General features: G+C 38.4%; 1 protein-coding gene across 1 annotated transcript in view; it reads right to left on the bottom strand.

Annotated features, from left to right (window-relative positions):
- Positions 1–19,817, bottom strand: part of RORB (RAR related orphan receptor B) — a 195,565-nt gene that overhangs the window by 80,663 nt on the left and 95,085 nt on the right. The window lies entirely within an intron of this gene.

Raw genomic sequence — 19,817 nt, 5'->3', positions numbered from 1 at the left:
AGGTCAAAGCCATCCATTCACCTGAGCCATCCCGAATGCCTCACTTCTCTGCCTTTTCATGCCACCTCTATCTCCTCCTTGAACTTCCTGACAGCCTCCCTCCACTCTGCTCCAATTACCCACACCTACCCTAATTCTGAAGACCCAGCTCAACTCTCACCACGTTTGCAAAGTGTCCCCTGACCATTTACCCATAGTAATTTCTGCTTACCCTGGGATCCTATGTCCCCACCACTCATTTGGTCCTGGTACTCTTCAATAATCCTGTTTATATGCTTCTCTTTCACCTTGACTATAAGCTCCTTAGGCATAAAACCCTCTCTTTGTGTGTCTCCCAGTGTCTAACATAAGGATTCAGTAAAATGAATGGAGTTGCCTGGGCATGATGGCTCATGCCTGCAATCCCAGCACTTTGGGAGGCCGAGGTGGGCTGATCACCTGAGGTCAGGAGTTCAAGACCAGCCTGGCCAATATGGTGAAACATTGTCTCTACTAAAAATACAAAAAAGTTAGCCAGCCATGGTGGTGGGTGCCTATAATCTCAGCTCCTCAGGAGGCTCAGGGAGGAGAATCGCTTGAGCCTGGGAGGTGGAGGTTGCGGTGAGCCAAGATTGCCATTGCACTTCAGCCTGGGCAACAATAGCGAAACTCCATCTCAAAAACAAACAAACAAACAAACAAACCAAGAATGGAGTTGATCAATGGGTGAATACACACTAGTTGCTTGACTCAACACTGGGGGACCATATAGGAGTCTCACCGCCTACTCTCATGATTTCCCCTAACTTGTGTTTTACATCGATGGCTCATCTTTGGGATATGTTTGCTTCCTTGCTTGCTGATGTTTAGTGGGGATGAGAGATAGTTTAAAAAGAAAAACACTTGCCTCTTTTTGTTCTTTATTTAATCATAGTTGGTTCTAAGTGTAGGAACAAGGAAGTTGAAACAAAAATCTTCTCTTCATTTCCTGTTTTCCCTTAATATACAACCTGTCCCTTCATCCCCTTGATCTGGCATTTAATTGTCACTTTGAATTGTTGTCCCAATGGTTTAGGTCTGTTTCTGTCCTGTTGGTAGATTTCGTTTTCTCTGGTTAAGGGAGCTTAGCTTTAGAGGCAAGGGGGAGTTGATTTCTCCCCTGGGTAGCTCTCCCTTGACCCCATCTCACAGTAGGCAGCAGCTATTATGCCCTTTTCACACTAACGTAGTGCTTACAACTGTCCCTAGTATCAGAAGACATTATGCTAGGGGGACAGAAAAGTTCTCCAACCACCCACAGCTGCCAAGATTCAGGGGGAAATGAGGGATAAATCCCCTTAAATAGAAGAAATGTCATAAAAAATAGCTTGATTTTATAGAAACCATCCCACGGAGGTTCTTGAAAAGTGTAGTCCCCAGACCAGCAAAGTCAGCGGCATCACTGGGAACTTGTTAAACATGTAGATTCTTAGATACCATTCCAGACCTACTGAATCAGAGACTCTGGGGACTGAGCTCAACAATCTATGTGTTCACTAGCTTTCTGGAAGGTTCTGAGGCATGCTCATGTTTCAGAACTGCTGGTTTACACCATGGGTTTTCTAGTCAGAAAGAGCTGGATTTAATAAACAGCTCTGTTACTCACTAACTGTGTAGTCTGGATAAGTTAATTTTCAGATGTTTCAGTTTCATCATCTGTAAAATGGTGATGCTATGGTCTGAACGTGTGCATCTCCCCCAAATTAATACGTTCAAATTCTTACCCTCAAGATGATGGTATTAGGAATTTAGGTATTAATTTAATTTAATTTTGCATAGAGAATATTTGAAGAATTTAAAGTGAGATAATTCCTGCAAAGCATTCAGTCCAGCCCTGGGCACATAATAAACATTCAATAACTTTGAACCATTACTAGGATACTATTTTAGTGGAGAATAGAAAGTGTTCCATACTTTAAAAATCTCTGTTATTTTTCTCTACAAAAATCTCTGTTATTTTTCTCTACACGTTTCTCAAAAGTTGGCTGCATGTTAAAATCACTTGGGGAGATTTTTAAAAAATATCTGATTCCCAAGAGATTTACATCAGACTAATTTAGCAAGAAATTTTGGGAAGTGAAACCAGGCATTTTTATTTTACAGAAGATACCAAGATCTTTATGAGGTACAGTAAAATCTGCTGTTGCAATGTATTATAATCAATATTGTCATGAGAAAGTGTCGTGAGATTAAAAGCAGCTGAGAATTAATCATCAGTAATGTGAGACGTTGTATACATTATTTCCATGATTTTGCCCAAATTCAGTAGTACAGAAGTACAGAGAAATGCCAAAAGGCAGGTTCTAGAGCAGGGTTTCTTATGCTTGTCATTGATATTTTGGGCTGGATAATTCTTTTTTTCTCTGGAGCTGTTCTGTGTATTTTAAACATCCTTGGCCTCTATCCACTAGATGCCAGTGTTGCCCCTCACTTATGACAACCAAACAGGTTTCCAAATATTGCCAAATACCCCCTGGGGACAAAATAGGCCCAGTTGACAACCACTGTTCTAGAGTTTCAGTGCCTGGACACAAACCCAGGCTTTACTATGTAACAGTATGATTAGTGCAAGTTACTTAATCCCTCTGTGCCTCAATTTCTTCTGTGAAGTAGAGATGAAAATTATACCCAGCTGATAAAGTTCAGTTTTGCTGTTTGAGAAATAAAAGAGAAAATGCATATGAAGCACAGGTGACGGTGTCTGAAACATGGTAAATATTCAGTAAATATCAGCTATCAATTGTATGTTTATTGATAGTCTTATTTTGATTCCAAATCACTGAAAAAATTCTCCTGAAGTCTTTACATTGAACTCACGTATCCTTCTGGAGGCAGTATGGGTCATATTAAAAAGAAAAAAAAGAAATTGTGTGTCCATTCATTAATTTATCCTTTGAATTGAGAATCAGAATGACCAACTACTCATTACCTCCTAGGGTCAACAGTTGGTAGATGATGGAGAAAAAAGCAATGGTGAAAGGATGTGTCAGAATTAGAAGAGGGTTCTGTTTCTACACTTCTCTAGCTATGCAATGTTGGGAAGTTACAGCCTCTCAGAACCTTTGTTTCCTCATTTGTAAATTAGGAAAAATAATTACTATTTTGCGTATTTGTTACGAGAATTGAATCAGATAATATATGTGAATGCGCTTAAGCCAATATTCTGGTATGTAGTAGGCACTAATTAAACATTTAATTCCGTTAAAATTATAGATGAGAGCATAGAAGGAAACAGTATGGGAATAATGGGGGTATATCTGTGTCTTTCTGAACTTTGACTTTGTATGACATCATTTTATCTGAATTGATGAATAAGCAGTGAAAAATATTTCTTCAATCATGACAGCATTTTGTTCTGTCAAATCTGTATTGGCAAAATGAGGTATCTGAAGGGTACTTACTAAAATTCAATATTATTTTAATTTAGTCAATTCTTTAGAAGGCTAAAAGAATGGGTTAATCTATTTACAGTTTGGCAAATGCAAGAAGAAACTTGTGCAGTTTAATTTTTGTGCAACGTAGAATAGGGATTATTGCTTTAATTAGTAGTAAAATTATTCTGGTGACTGGGTTGCAAATATCTTAACTTTGATTCAAATCCATGTTATAAAAAACCATTCACAGTTTTAAGTATTTTCCCAACAGTACTTCTATTTATTTTTCATCAGAGGGAAAGTTATACAGATAACACAGATAACAGAATAGAAAACAAAGGAACTAGCAGTTTTTTTTTTTTTTTTTTTGAGACGGAGTCTCACTCTGTTGCCCAGGCTGGAGTGCAGTGGCACGATCTCGGCTCACTGCAAGCTCCGCCTCCCGGGTTCACGCCATTCTCCTGCCTCAGCCTCCCGAGTAGCTGGGACTACAGGTGCCCGCCACCACGCCCGGCTTATTTTTTTCTTTTTAGTAGAGACGGGGTTTCAGCGTGTTAGCCAGGATGGTCTCGATCTTCTGACCTCATGATCCGCCCGCCTCGGCCTCCCAAAGTGCTGGGATTACAGGCGTGAGCCACCGCTCCCGGCCCAGAAACTAGCAATTTTCTTATTGTTAGGACGTGTTTCTTAAGCAAACACGTCCTAACTCAGTAGAAATCGAAGCTATTTAAGAATAGAGATCTGGATGTTAGAAAATGGCTGTAACAATCACTTCTTAAATTTTGACATTTGTTCATTTATCAAATACCTCTTTGTTGAGTGGATACTCTAGTACCTGAGTTAAGAACCTTACTTCATGGAACTTTCAGCCCATAAGCTCATTGTGCAGGAAGAGAAATAGACTTTCCTGGTTCTCATTCAGCATGTATTCAACAATGGGGAGTTCAGCACGTTGCAAAACAAGTACCCCTGTCGCATTCTCCTGCAACCAATTATGATTCCCTCCAGCCCATATGTCTGTAGTATGCCTAGAAATCTCGCTAAAATAAAAACACAATTCTGTGTTGCTTCACTGATCTTAACAGTATAGTATCAGAAATGCTATGAGATTAGTTTGTCATTACTTAATTTCTGGTATGCCCAAGATGACTACCAATGATACCACTTTACTTCCCAAGTCGTAAGGCTCTAGTCAGTAATTTGTCCTACAGCCATGGTGTAGAGTATCTATAGTGTCTGCAGTGCATGTGTACTTATGAATACACTTATGTGTGTGTGTATATATATAAATAAATATATATACAGTATAAACATGTGTCTATATGAAATGTGTCTTTCCCTGTCTGCTTTTGAATGTAGGACATTTCACTTATTTCTAACTTCTGAAACGTTTTCATTTATCCAGGAATCACAAAGATTGCCATCAAAGAAGAAACACATCTGTAGTCCCCCAACATAGCTTTCATCTGGACACTTAGGCTTATGTAAAGTGGCAAGCCTCACCGTTACAACCCTCAACTCAGTGGTGAACTTCAATCCTGCCTTAATGATGTTTGTTCTACCTCCTTGCAGTCTGAAGTCATTTCCCTGAGTGGAGGAGACACCATTCAAAAAAATAGACAAAGAAATTGATAACATAAGAATCTTCCCCAAGGGATCTTAACTTGGAAGTTGACTTCAGATAAGTCCCTTCAGAAGCCCATATATGATGAAGACTTCTATTATTTGGTGTCATGGGTGATGGTAGTAATTTTGCATGTTGCTGAATATGCAACATTGCAGGATGAGCTTTGATTGCTTTAATCCAGGAGACGTGGCTATAAGCTGCTGCACCTGGGACCTATATTATTATATATTAGTGCATGGGTTTCATCCATGCTAGCTCAGAATTTTCTACCAAAAGCATTCCTATCTCTCATGAGTCTGGTCTTCCATTGTGGTTATCACAAAAACAAGAACAACAACAAATAGAATACCTGCTTCTTTATAAACATTAGTGCTTTTTAACCCTAGATGTGTAGGTTTGGTTCATTTATTGCTATTTTTTAGATCTCAGTCTGTTTCTTTTCTTTCTGTACAAAGGCACCAACAACATATACTCATTTACATAAGAACCCGACAATCCTGTCAGAAAGAATACAGGTACAGTCATTAGTGTTAAACCAACTTAGCTCTGTTCCAAAACCAGTGAAAGAGTTTGAGTTTCTCATCTTATGTCTTCTAAGGAACATATTCACCAGGAGACAGCTTAACAACCAACTACAGTAAATTTACTTAAAAATGTAGAAAAGTCCAAGAATGGTAGCATTATCTCTGTGTGCAGCCCAAGTTTGCGTTTGTAGAAGGAAATTTGTCCCTGAAGTATCTTACAAGGTAGAACTGTGCACGGTTCTTTTCCCTCGCTCATCCTGGGACATCTTACAGCCAACCAAAATCATGAATATTTTACTGAACAGAATGAGAAACAAATGAGGAATATAAAACCACATGAACAATTCACATTGCCAAACTAAATGTGGATTTAGCGTCATTGAAGAACTACATCTTTCTAACTCAGAAGTGAAAACAGGAGTTTAGTCTACTTAAAGGTAAAAGCAGAAAATTCAGAGAGGCAACCAAAGGCAAATATATCATGCCATTCATTGTCTTCATTTTCTGATCTCTCCAGGGTCCATAGAATTAAACAGTAGTAATAGCTAGCATGGATTGAGAGCATATTACAGTAGGTGCCAGGCATTGTGTTAAGAGATTTAAATGCATTATCTCATTTATTTAATCACAACAACTCTGGGTGGTAGGTGTTAGTACTCTCAAGTAACTGGTGAAGAAACTGAGGCACAGCAGGGCTAGGAATGGAACTTTAGATTGGCGATTCTCCACATGTGTTCCTCCAATGAGTAGCATCAGTACCACCTCCTGCTCCTGTGTACTTGTTAGAGATACAAATTCCCTGACCCACCTCGAGTCTACTGAGATGTGGTCCAGGAACCCTAGGAATGAACATGATAGCAATCTGTGTCTGAAAACGCTCTCCAGCCTGATTCTAATGCTTGCTAACATCTGCGAACAACACCTTATATTACATAATTAATAATGTGGATCCATGTCTGTTTGAGCATTTAAGCCCATTCTCTAAATCACGTACACAATATATAGACTTGTTTACAAAGGTGAGTGATATTTAGAGCATTTCAAGAAAGACATACTTTTTAATGTTTAAGTACTAAATATTGATATTTCTTCTATTTGAAGAAGTCTTGAAGAATTGTGCTTCCAACCCCCATACTTTCAGTAGGGCTAGGTGATCTTTGCCAGCAAAGACAAACTACATATTACAGAAGCCTTTTCCTCTTTAATCTAAGGAGCAGACAGACACCGGGTCACTTCCTTGCTAGGAGCAATTTGGTGGCTACCATGGTGGACACACCGCCTATACTGTGGACAATACAGTATGTCACTGTTGTTGAAGTTTAAATTCCCCAAAAGGCCCCTGTTGGGATACTGCTGGTCCATAGGAGGTTACTGACCAACAATACCATGAGTTTTTGGTTTGAAAGGCTATCTACAATCCTCCTAACCCTCGTGAAATTTGACTACCTGCCGTAAATCTGTTTCCGAATGAGAATTGTCACTTGTTTTTTCTTTCTACCTTTTAATCATAGACATTAGGCTGGGTCGACATTTTCATCATTACCATTTTTACTTATCATCATTAATACATATGCTATACTTAATGTTGAATGTTATTTCGGGACTGAATGAAAACATATTAAACTCTCATTTCCCTAAAGAAAGAAAAAAGTACAAAGAGAAATACATGTGCACAGTGATCTCTCTCCTTTTCTTTCTAGGATGAAGGGTTACTACATAAAGCTTGGGGGCTTACCATACTTTATCAGAACAAATGAAAAAGTACTGAATGTGAATACAATTTAGCGAATGTAGTAGCATTTGCATTTCCATTTTATTTACTTTTTGTTTCTTAACCTTAACACTTACTAGTTGTTCAAGTTGCTGTCCTAAGTACTATTAAGTGGTAAATGAAAATTGTTTTCAAACTGCTTGAAAAGCATTATTAAAATATAGCTGCTTTGGGGGTCAACAAAGCCTGGGGAATCTTCAGTGATAAATGTCATATCAAAGACTTAAAAGACTTCTTCTTCTACCTTATTTAAACAATTTATCTTTTCCTGGGCTGAGATAAAAATTGCCAAGTAGAAATAATTGCTATTTAACACCACTACACTTACTAACAAATAATAATTGGGTGATCTAGATAAATAAATGTTGAATTATTATCTTATGGTTGAAAATTAAGAGCTGTATCCCAACGGCTAAAGAATTTTTCAGATGAGTAGGAACATTTTACTAAAGAACAATATATATTGTCAACTCTGTGATAAAAACACTCATAGAATGGATAACCCAATTTGCCCATGCCCTTGCAACTAATGGGTCCAAGAATAGTTAATACTGGGAATCTAATAATGATCTTCTGTTTGCTAAAGGCAGTTGATGGGTGATGTGTTGAATGCACAGCTGCCTTAGGTATGTTTTAGAAAAGTGCTTATTCTGATTTTCTGAAGAGAGATTAAATGGCCTTGCCAAGGAGTTTATATTGCTTAGGGTATGAAAAAGGCAGGCTCGTTAGCATCCCTCAAAACAGGCAAGGATTCAAATAATATTTATTCAAAAAATGAATCAACCTGTGAATTAAGACCTCATCAGCATTGGATATGTCCTGCCTTATTTGAGATTCTAGATCATTAGTTTAGAAAATAATAGGACATTTTTAAAAGAATTGTGTTCTATGTAAATTATAGGGATGTGAGAAAAATAAAATAATATTTAGTGCTTAAGCTACCTTTCCATATACAAGAACATAGTACCAGCTTGCACTGATCCGTTCACGTGGAAGGGAATAAACTCTCTCCTCTTTCCTTTTAGCATAATAGTTAGGACGATGGCACTCAACCTTTTAATATATTATTACAGCACACTTAAGCAAGGCAAAGACCTCACAGTCCGCTTAGCCCACCCATTATCACTTTCTAGTGGATTTCCAGCTCTCTGTGTGTCACACAGGCAAAATAGCAACTTTACAATGTGTTATGTCAGCCTGAACCCTTGGTAGAGTGATGTATTAGAGCCATCTATAAACTATCTAATAACATGTTCATTTTAGTTTGTGAATACCAACATTTTAATAACTCCTAGTAATCGACTAAGTAAGTTACTGGTGAATTGGTCCTTATTCTTACATAAAAATGAAACTCAGTGGAGTAATTATTTGTGTATTATAAGACCTGAGATAAGGACTTGTGATAGTTAATTAGAGTCTTGCCTAGAGGAATTCATGATCCTCCCAGTGGACTGAGACTGAATCTTTGGGAAACACCAGTTTGTGGCATGGGCTTTGGACTTGTGCTCATATTATGACTAGTCCACTTAAGAGATGCATCCTTAGTCAACAGAATCAACCTCTCTGTGTCCAACTTTCCCCATTTATCAAACTGGTGCCATGATTCCTTCCTTGTGCTTGGCAAATAGAAAGCGGTCAGAAGATGGTGGTCGCTACTGAGCATGAAAACTGCCCGTCCTGTAGCTGAGCTCACTGCCATTGCACCAAAAAGAGCTGCAAAAGCCCAGACATGATGAATGCCTGTCTTTTCTTCATCACTGAAGGTTGGGTATCCTCTCTGAGAGCCACGACTGGGCATATGCATGTTTTGGGGTTGAGTACCTGAAACTCTTCTGACTTGGCAGATCATGTATCAAATAGAGCTGCTCCTACAGATCATGCATTCCTTCCCCTAGGAGCTAGTTCTTATTCCCTACAATTCCAAGACAAGGAAAATTACACCTACCGATTAATTCGGCAATAAATTCTTACCAAATGCATACTAAATGCCTGGGCTTATACTCGTTTACACTAGCTAGTTACACGAGCTAGTTATCCAGCTAACAAATTGCTTGTTATTTTGGGAGAGCATTATAAACATTATCATTCTTATGGTAATTATAACAGCAATAATAGTTACCATAAATAATAATACTTTATATTTAAATGGCACTGTACATTTTTAATTTAAAAATTTTCACCATTTATAAATGAAACCAATTTATACAGTGAAAAATTTCTCTACAGAGCAGAAGAAAAAGCATTAAATAGCCAGATACAGGGAAAGGATTTGCCAACTAAGTGTGGGATTTCTTTTGGGGGAGAAAGGTGCTACATAACTCAAGAATTGTTAACTGTCTCCCCCTCTGAGCCATAGCTCAGTTCCAACAAAATAGCTTAGGGTCATAACAGTCTGTTAGTAAGGTCAGCTGCCAAGGACGGATCGTCACTTGTCATCATGTGTATCCTGTTATCATTAGGGCTTCGGAATCAAACACTGCATTAAACATTTCTCAAATACAAATCCAGAAGTCCTTTCCTCACTATCAAAATGTCCACCTCTGCTCTTTTCATTTAGTACCAAACACAGTGCCAAAAGGTATCATGCATGCATCTTTAACATTTATTCTTTAAAACAACAATATAGGATTCATTCATTTAGTCATTGCTTGGAAAATTATTAAGTGCTTATGATGCTTCAGGTCCAGAAACTCATTAAACAGTTTCTATAACAAATTTTACATCTTGCGATTTTTATCTGAGGAAAAAAGCACAAAGTCCCAGCAAAAAGGTCATCGTGGAAGACATTTTATTTGGCTTGGGGAGACAGTGCGTGAGGGTTGCCTTCTAAGGTTTGTGATGTTTCCTCTAAGCACAATGAGGGCAATGATGTTGATGGGGACCTGGATGGAAGTTAAATGTGCCATGATGACATAGTGGGGCCCCTGGCTCAGCATGATGGAGGGCAGGAAGTGTCGGTGTGGGACTGGCCAGCACACCGTTCTGCTGACCGTGTGAGAAGCTAAGTTCAAGGTCTACTTTTGCTTTTAAGGTGTTTCCTTGTCACTGTAGCCAATGTCAAAATTAAGAAGTTGCTTTGCTTGTTCAACTCATCTCTTCTAGTGGGTGAGTGAATATCATCTAGGCTGAGAAAAAGGAAAACTCATTCACTTCCATTCACCCCCTAAAATACAACCAGTGATTAGGAATTTGGAGGGAAAGTGCCCACATGACTACAACTCCTTATTTCTTTTGCTCTTAATCAGAAGGTCTCTACTAATCAGACAGGTGGGAAAATAGGATTTCTAGCCATGTCCCACGGTAGGAAGTCCTTCCATATTGAAAATTTTGGAAATCTCACAGGAAGCTTTGTAGTGAGAAATCGTAGAGAATTGAGTAGTAATCTTTTTTAAACTTCCAAATTTAATGTGATGTCCTTGAGGGAAGACAAACTTTTATTCACACGTTAGAAGTTGTTTATGCATAAAATATCTCTGACATGATAAACAAGAAACTGGTAAAACTGATTGCCTTGGGGAGATGGTTAGGCATGTGAGGGGAACATATCATTGAAAACCTTCTCTGCAACTAAAATATTTTATATATATATAATATATAGATAATTCAAATATTCTCTATGCAAAATTAAATTAAATTAAAATTTAAAATCAAAACCACAATTGTTAAAAGATTACTTTTAGTGGATATGTAATATTTCTTGATGTGATGTGCCTTAATGTATTCAAATTTTTTCATAAGTGAATGTTTACGTTGTTTCTAAGCTTCTTTTTCCTACTATAAATTGCACATGTCTGTTTACTTCTCTTATTCCTAGAAGAGGAATAGCTAAGAAAAAGAGTATAATTATTTCAAAAGTTCTTTGAAACATTGAACATTGCATGAGCATGCCTATCTCATGCCTCTTACTGACACTGAGTGTTATTATTTTTAAAAAATAGTAATTGCTAATGTAATAGGTGAACAATGGCCTCTTGAAAACTTCATATTATAATACAATAACATATTTTACCTCAGATTGCCTTTTACCTGCCACTTAACATGAATTTTTGACTCTTATGTGTTTTGTATCAAGCATTAGTCTAACAGAATTATAATTTTAAAGGGAAATCTGCTCAACCCTAGATAGAAGTAGTCTGTAGATTTCCCATAATTTTGGTAAACTATGCATTATTTTAGATATTCACTGGGTAAAGGATAGAGTTAATTATCAATGTAGAAGATGTACTGATAAAATAGGACTTATACTTCAAGAAAAAATTTCAATATATTAGTGTTGTTAACTCTAAAGCCTTTGAAATATTTTAATATCTTGATATCTGAGTCTATCTCAGTAAGAAAACTATACCAAATCTAGCATGAGACCCTAAACTCAGTTCAGTAGTTTAAGTTGGGACCAGCTGTGGCTCAGAGGAAGATCTGAAATGACAATTGTGGGTGATGGACTGTGCAGCCCATCAGTGATCCCAGAAACACCAATTGCCTCAGAAGGACTTCATGAAGTTTTCTACATCTTCATTAACTTTCAGCAAGATGGCCAAAGCACCTCAGTGATGAACGGAGAGGTTTAATTTAATTCACTTTGAACATGACCTTCACCTATAAATAAATGTTTTCATAATGTGATTAAAGACACTATCACGTCTGAAAATATTTTTGGTCTGTCTAGTGTCCAAGATTTTTTGATCATTTATTCCTTTAAGACATTGCCTTCGCCCAGGAATTACTTTCAAGAATAAAACCACCTCTAGGAGAAATACTGCAATCTTGAATGTGAATTAGTCTTTTACAAGTCTGGAGCTTATTGCTAAGCTCTAAGTGAAGAAGACACAGGATGGGTAAGTTTTAATGTAGCTGGGGAGAGGGACATGTCCAGAGCTGCCCTAAGTGTCATTATTGGAAACTAGTCCTTATAAGTCTGGTAAAGTGTTCATTATCTGAGAGGTAGATATAAGTCTGGGCAGGAGATGGCAGCATAAAAAGGAAAGGTAGAAATTCACTAGAGAAAAATCTCAACTTCATAATTTGCCTAGTGCTAGTCCTCAAGTTTCTTACCTGGTTCTTAGTGGCTCCACAGCTAGTAGTTTCTAAAATAACTGGAATTTCTGAAATGTTTAAAGTTCGTCCTATGATCTGGCTCAGTCACCATTCTGGGGCAGCCATTAGCACCCCAGAAGAAGGCCAGGTATGGGGCAAGTAAAACAGCCAGGGCATGGAGTAAGAGTTCTGGCCCTGCCACGACTCAGCCTTATGACCTTGGGCACGTCATTGAACCTTACTCCTCAATGTAGCTAATTATGTATTGCTACATGGTTACAATGTGGTTGGAATATTGAAATATTATATTTTTAAAAGTTTTGTAAACATTTTAGCATTCACAAAGCCTTTTAAAAGACCATGCTAAATACAACTCAACTCTAGAATGAATGTTATTGTTAGTATTACTATTAGTTAGGATTCTCTGGGATTGAGTGCTTTTCCGGGACAGCAGAGGAAAGGAGATAGTAGATAGCACTCATAATGTCAGAAAATCTGTGGGCTTGTTTTAATTTCTTTAAATGTGTCTATATTACTCATTCTGATTGAAGTAGCTTCCATATTTTTGACCTTAGAGGCCATTGAATAATAGTTAGCATTTCAATTCGTGGCATTTTTTTTTTTCTGGTGGAAAGACTGGAGTTGGGAGTCCAATGTCTTGCTATACACAAGAAAAACAAGCCCATTTTTACTTAATTCCATAGGTATGTGTTTAAGAAGTACGGTTCAAAGGGTGAAGTGTGAGGAGAATGGGGAAATATTAGTCAAAGGATACAAAGCCTCTGTGCTATGGTTTGCGTTTGTCCCCACCAAAATTCTTGCTGAAATTTTATCTCCACTGTGGCAGTGTCAGGAGGTGTGGTCTAGCGGGAGGTGTTTGGGTTATGCAGGTGGCTCCCTCATGCATGTCTTGGTGCTGTTCTCATGGTCATGAGAGAGATTTCACAAGGTATTGAGGGAATAGAGTATTCATGAGGGAAAGGATTGTTGTAAAGTGAGGTTCCTCTTCTGGTTTGGTCCTCTCTTTGCATGTGTCTGCTCCTCCTTTGACCTTCTCTGCTGTTATGATACATCATTAAAGCTCTCATCAGAAGCCAGGGTCATACCTTTGAATTTCCTAGCCTGCAGAGGCATGAAATAAATAAACCTCTTTTCTTTATAAATCACCCAGCCTCAGGTATTCTGTTGTAGTGACACTAAACAGGACAGTCAATTAGATAGGAGGAATGAGTCTGATTATTATTATACCAATTGCACAGCATGCTGAATACGGTTAATAAATGAGTACTGTATACTTCAATATTGCTAAGAGGAAATTTCTAATGTTTTCAACACAAAACTATGAATTAGTATCATATTCCACATTGTATTTAGAAATCATAACACAACTTTGTACCCACAAATATATACAAATATAAACTATACTTTGTCAATATATAATTTAAAAAAAAATTTAAAAAAGTACAGCTCAGTTGGAAAAGCGTGTGTGGGTCCAACATGCTGACCTGCTCTGTAGCTTAAGGAGATTCAATTATGATTGCTCTTTTTCTCTGAACTGCAGATCGAGAGTGGGCTGTTAGGATCTTCAGAGGGGAATAAATGGTAGATTTTGCCCAGTGTTTGGAGGAAAAACAGAACCTAAAAAAGATGATCTCCTAGTAGATTGTCTAGGAATCACAGACTTTCAGAGATGTAAGTGGCCTTAGAGGTCATTAATCTATTGCTCTTCACCTCCAACACCCCAGGCCCCAATCGGTTGATGGGCAATTGACACGCCAAGAGAGTGAGTTCGAGTTGCAGATCAGCACAGTCCAATACAAATATAATGCAAAATATATATGGAATTCAAATTTTTCTAGTAGCCACATTAAAAATGTAGCAAAAACAGCTGAAAATAATTTCATTAATATATTTTATTTAACCTAATGTATATCAAATATTATCATTTCAGCATGTAACCAATATAATATTTTTTTTTTTTTTGAGACAGAGTTTCACTGTTGTCACCCAGGCTGGAGTGCAATGGCGCGATCTCGGCTCACCGCAACCTCTGCCTCCCGGGTTCAAGCGATTCTCCTGCCTCAGCCTCCCAAGTAGCTGGGATTACAGGCGCCTGCCCCCATGCCCAGCTAATTTTGTATTTTTAGTAGAGACGGGATTTCTCCATGTTGGTCAGGCTGGTCTCAAACTCCCGATCTCAGGTGATCCACCCGCCTCGGCCTCCCAAAGTGCTGGGATTACAGGCATGAGCCACCATGCCCAGCCACCAATATAAAATTATTGAGATATTTTACCTTCTTTTTTTATACTATATTTCCAATATGTGTTTTACATTTGGACCACATCTCAATTTGTTTTCATTTGAATTTTCTCAATTTCTTTTAACATTAAATTTTCAAAGATTCAAGTGAAACATAGTTCTGCCAAAAGGATATAGTTATGCTTAATGGAAAATATTTTAAATCACTTTGATATTTAAATTTAATAATGTTAAAAATTTCATTTATTCTGTGCATGTTTCAAGTGCTCACTTGCCCCATGAGGCCCTGTGGCTGCTGTATTGGCCAGTGCCTCTCTACATAATGTTCCTTTTCAGTTATAGAGCCAAGACTTGATATTTGCAGCCTGGTGCTTGGCTTAAAGGAGAAACTCAACAAATGAGTTTTGACTGAATTGAGACTAAAACTTGGGTATTCTAATTCATTTTTCAGATGTACCAGTTACCAATGATCTGGTATTGCTCCTACTTCCTATAGAGCAGTGATTCTCAAAACGTAGTCTCCTATGGAAACAGCTGCATCACCTGGGAGCTTGTAGGAAATGCAAATCCTTGGGACCTAATTTCAGACCGACTGAGCTAGAAACTCTTGGGGTAGGTCCCAGTGATCTTTGAGAACTACTACTGTAGGTCTAAAAAAGTCTTATTTTCCCTAGGGCTTTCCCTGGGAATGAAGGGATGCTGAGAGAGCAAGAGCTTCTCATTCTGCAGTGCTGTCTGATAGAATTTTCTGTGATAGTGGAAATGTTTTATATCTGCACTCTCTAATATGGTAGCCACTAGCCACATGACCATTGACCATTTGAAATGTGGCTAGTGCAAATGAGGAACTAAGTTGTAAATTCTCTTTCATTTTAATTAGCTTAAATATAAATTTAGAGAGCTGCATGTGGTTAATGGCTATCTAATTAACCTCTTTTACCAATAAGCAGGGGAAGCATGGGTTCAGTAATTGTAGTGAGGAATCATCAATCCAAACTTGGAGTGAGCTCAGGGTTAAGTCTGAGGCAGAATCTGTGAGGCAACAGCTGTCTTCTCCAGGAATACTCTCTTAGAATGGAGAAAAAAATGGACTCACTGAATCAGTGTGTGTTCTAAATGCAGGATTAGGGTAACCAAAACAACCTGTAGCCCATTGTTTGATCAAGACCCATGGAGTTACTTTTTCTAGGTCAGCAATAGAACCATGAAGTCTCACAAGGAGGCCACAACACACAATAATCATATTTTGTATTTAGAGATTTCACAAGGTGTTCTCATCCTCTGGTCCCTGAGTTATCAGAACTGGAAGTCTATTAATTTTTTAATGACACAGGCTATCTGACTGTGCTGATGGTGACCCTTTTTATTCGTTAATTCTCTTTTCTAAAAAATGCTTTCTGGAGCTGACGAATGTCTCTACCTTTGCCCTGGACTCTTCTTCCCTCTGCTGTTCTTGGGGGCAATTACCATGATTTCCTGTACTTCTAAAGTACAGGTGTTTTCCATAATGACATAGAGAAAAAGAAAATGACTGGATTTCAAGGGATGAGGATGAGATAGAAAGCCCTCAGTGCTACAGCTCTTATTACTCAAAATAAGAGTGAATTAGAAGAAAAGTGACTTGCATTTTTTGTTCAGGTCATCATGCCTTACTTAAACCAACTCAAACTCTGAGTTTCCCTGGACACAAATCATATTTGATCATGAGATTGAAGTGGGCTCTATAGAGCTGGGATGTAGCTCCTGCGGAAATTTACTAGCTAAGACAGAGGGACCGCACAGTTCTGTGGGACGTCTGAGGAGCCCAACGCAACATGCTTGGTAATTTAGGTGCCCCCAATAGAGTAAACGTGACCCCAAAAAACTCCAGCTCCTCAACCTGATCCTCACCCACCTACTCTTCCCATAGAGAGGAAATTTAGTTTGTATTTAGTTGTAAATCTTAGACGATGGCTAGACCATCCTTACTTGCAAATGGAACCAAAAAACAACATAGGATGAACAGAGGGTGACACAGAAAGTGGTAAACCGGCAAAACAATTCTGTCTTTGACAAAAGGAAAGGGATACAAAGCTGTTGTTTTCAATTGCTCCACCTGAAATCTTGCCAAACACTGTGCTCTCTCCACCTCATCGATCTAATGCTTTAATTGGCAGACAGTAAAGTCTGATGGGAAAGTAATGGTTTCTTAAATACTTGAGAATGAAAAGCAAATTAAGTTAGCACAGTGTAAAAGGCAAGTAATTACATAATGTCAATCTTGTTTTATACTGTTTAGTCTTAAACAGCATACAAAGAAAGGGCATGGTCAGGAGTGAATAAAGTAAGACTGCTTTGTTAGGTTACTTAAGCTCTGCTTACTTTTGGTGAGCCATGAGCTTCAAGGAAGGCTTCTTGAATGACAGCAAGCCTATCTCCAAAGTTGTCACTTTCTACTGCCTGTCCTAATGTGTACTAACCATTGACAGGATGATCATCATTCTGAGCCAAGGATTGGTCTCGGTTTGTAGGCATGTTTCTGAATAGGAAGATAACCTGACTGCATTATGGAACTGAAGCAGAGGGTCACAGCATACCTTATGTTTCTGGGACAGTGACTCAACTGGTGAAGGGTCCCCAGTTTTTGGCTGTGTCCAGGGCTGGATTTATGGCTTCAGGATGGTTTTCATCCTTAGGGCCTGGGTTTTATCATCCACTAAAAAGGGACACCCTCAGGGACTGGATGTGTAGAATAATCAATGGCACGGACAGGGAGGTCACATACACATAAAAAGGGGAGGATATCCTGGTGTAGAGAAGATGAATGGGAACTTACAGGATAGATGAAAATTGGGATATCAATGAAGCAGCTTCCCTCCCTCCCTCTTTCCTTCCTTTTTCTCTTTTTCTTTCTTCTTTTCCTCTCAAATGAAAATAGTGGAATTTTATATGTGTGTGTTTGTGTGCATGTGTGTGTTCTTTACAAAAACTTTATAGACTGCAGCCAGAGATGTAAAGAAGAAAGTAAAACTGCAAGTAATACTATTTCCCAGAAAACAATCACTGTTAAGAGTTTAGAATATATTTTTATGAACTTTCCCTATGCATATTCCCAACTTTCTGCTTTTTTCTCTCTCTGTCTCATATATATGAATGTGATGATATAAAAATTGTATTAAGTATACTACATCAACATATATACTACATATAGATTTTATATATGATTTTCATGATATTTTGTATGCAGATAGCCCCAGTTTTGAATATGTCTTAAGGAGTAGGCAAATAAGGATTGTGGATCTTTTGTTTGGAGCTTCCATGAGGTTTGATTGAAATAACCATCGAGGACCTGGAAATTTGGGTTGAAGTATGAGAGGGGTGTGCTGACAGCTGTGAGTCCTTGGATGCATCATGGGCAGTGCTATGCAGTGTTCATACATGCACAGCTGATGCAGATAATGCAAAGGTCTCACTCGTGCAAAAGGCATATGGATAACTCAGGGCTCATCAGGGTAAATGTTCCTTATTTCAGTCAATTGACATTATGCTAAGTAAGTTTTATTCTTATAAAAACATACTGAAGTCTCAGCCATCCAGAATTTTATAGATGGAGCCTTTGCAAATTCCCCAAAAATACTGTGGTTGCTATTTCAAGCACCATTATTTTTCTACTGGAGGCTCTTTGCATGGAGTGCTTTCTAAAATATATTACATAATTTTTATTTTTTCTGATTATAGTATTCTGAATATGAGTTAACTTTTTGTGAAGACTCAGCTCCGTTTTCAGAACCCATTGCACTGATGTACTATAACAAGACCTAGGTCTTTTGAGGTATGTAGAAATGTTGGTGTTTACACAAAAATGGCACCAGATGGCCATGCTTTATAAGCTCTTGTGTCTTCTATTTGTAGGTCTCTGTTCCTCTGTTTGCTGAGAATCTATTGCTCTTCTGGCTGGATTAGTGCATTTTCCTGCAGCAACATTGTTCACTGTCCTGTCCCTTCTTTTCCATTGACTCCAATTCACCCCTTCTTATGGAGGACTTGGAAAGCAGATAACCAAGCTTGCTGGAATTATGTGTAATGTAGAATAAAATGGAAAAATAAAAATAGACTCAGCATAGGCCCAGCCTGATTTTACATCATGGAAGAGTGATAAGCTTTAGGAATGAACTTTGCTACCTATTTTGGTTATTTAGAAGTTCTTCTTCCTCTTTTTTTTTTTTTTTTTTTTTTTAGATGGAGTTTGAGCTCTTGTTGCCCAGGCTGGAGTGCAACAGTGTGATCTCGGCTTACTGCAACCTCCACCTCTCAGGTTCAAGAGATTCTCATTCCTCAGCCTCCCAAGTAGCTGGGATTATAGGCGTGCACCACTGTGCCTGGCTAATTTTGTATTTTTAGTAGAGACAGGGTTTCACCATGTTGGTCAGGATGGTCTCGAACTCCTGACTTCAAGTGATCCACCCGCCTTGGCCTCCCAAAGTGCTGGGATTATAGGTGTGTGCCACCGCGCCCGGCCTCTTCCTCTTCTGTTTTAATCAAGTCATGGTTATGGTGCCTGACTTGCAATCAGTAACAATTTGTTGAGTTGAATTAAGCAAAACTTATGGTATGTATCTGGGGAAGACATCACTAGATGTTTCAGTAATGGATGGACAAAGGGCTGTACCTGAAGATACCTTGAGTAGAAAGCTGCTGTGATTCTCATCAGCCCAAGAAACGGTCTATGGATACAAGGAAGACTTTCCTAAGGTTCAGAAAGCTCCTCGCAGGCCTTCTGACAGCTTCCCCTAGCTCTCCTCACCCCTGAATAGTGCGTGTGTGTGCGTGTGCATGTGTGTGCATGTTCATGTGTGTGTGTGAGAGTGAGAGAGAGAGAGAGATTGAAAGAGAGGATAATTGCTTGTTTTGACAATGTGCCATTTCTATGGACTGTTTTTTCTTTTTGGTTTTGCAAAATAGGAAGAAGATGACTGTTTACAATGGCCCAAATTTTGATAGTACCTGTGATTCTCATCAGCTTTTGGAATGTTCTTGATACAGTCCCAGTACCTCCTCATCACCCACTGCAGGTTTTGAGACATGTTGCTGACCATTACTAGCCATTTGGGTCTGGCTCTTCAGATCATGTACAGGTAGTACTTGTTTTTCTCTCTGAAGTTCTCTTCTCCCCATCAGCATGTAAGTCATCTATTTCGAGGCAATGGGTGGTAAAAGAAGAGTTTCTCTA

This window comes from Pan paniscus, chromosome 11 (genome assembly GCF_029289425.2).
Source record: "Pan paniscus chromosome 11, NHGRI_mPanPan1-v2.0_pri, whole genome shotgun sequence".
Classification (NCBI taxonomy): domain Eukaryota; kingdom Metazoa; phylum Chordata; class Mammalia; order Primates; family Hominidae; genus Pan; species Pan paniscus.
Note: the sequence above shows the minus strand (reverse complement) of the source record. Positions and strands in the feature narration are given on the sequence as shown.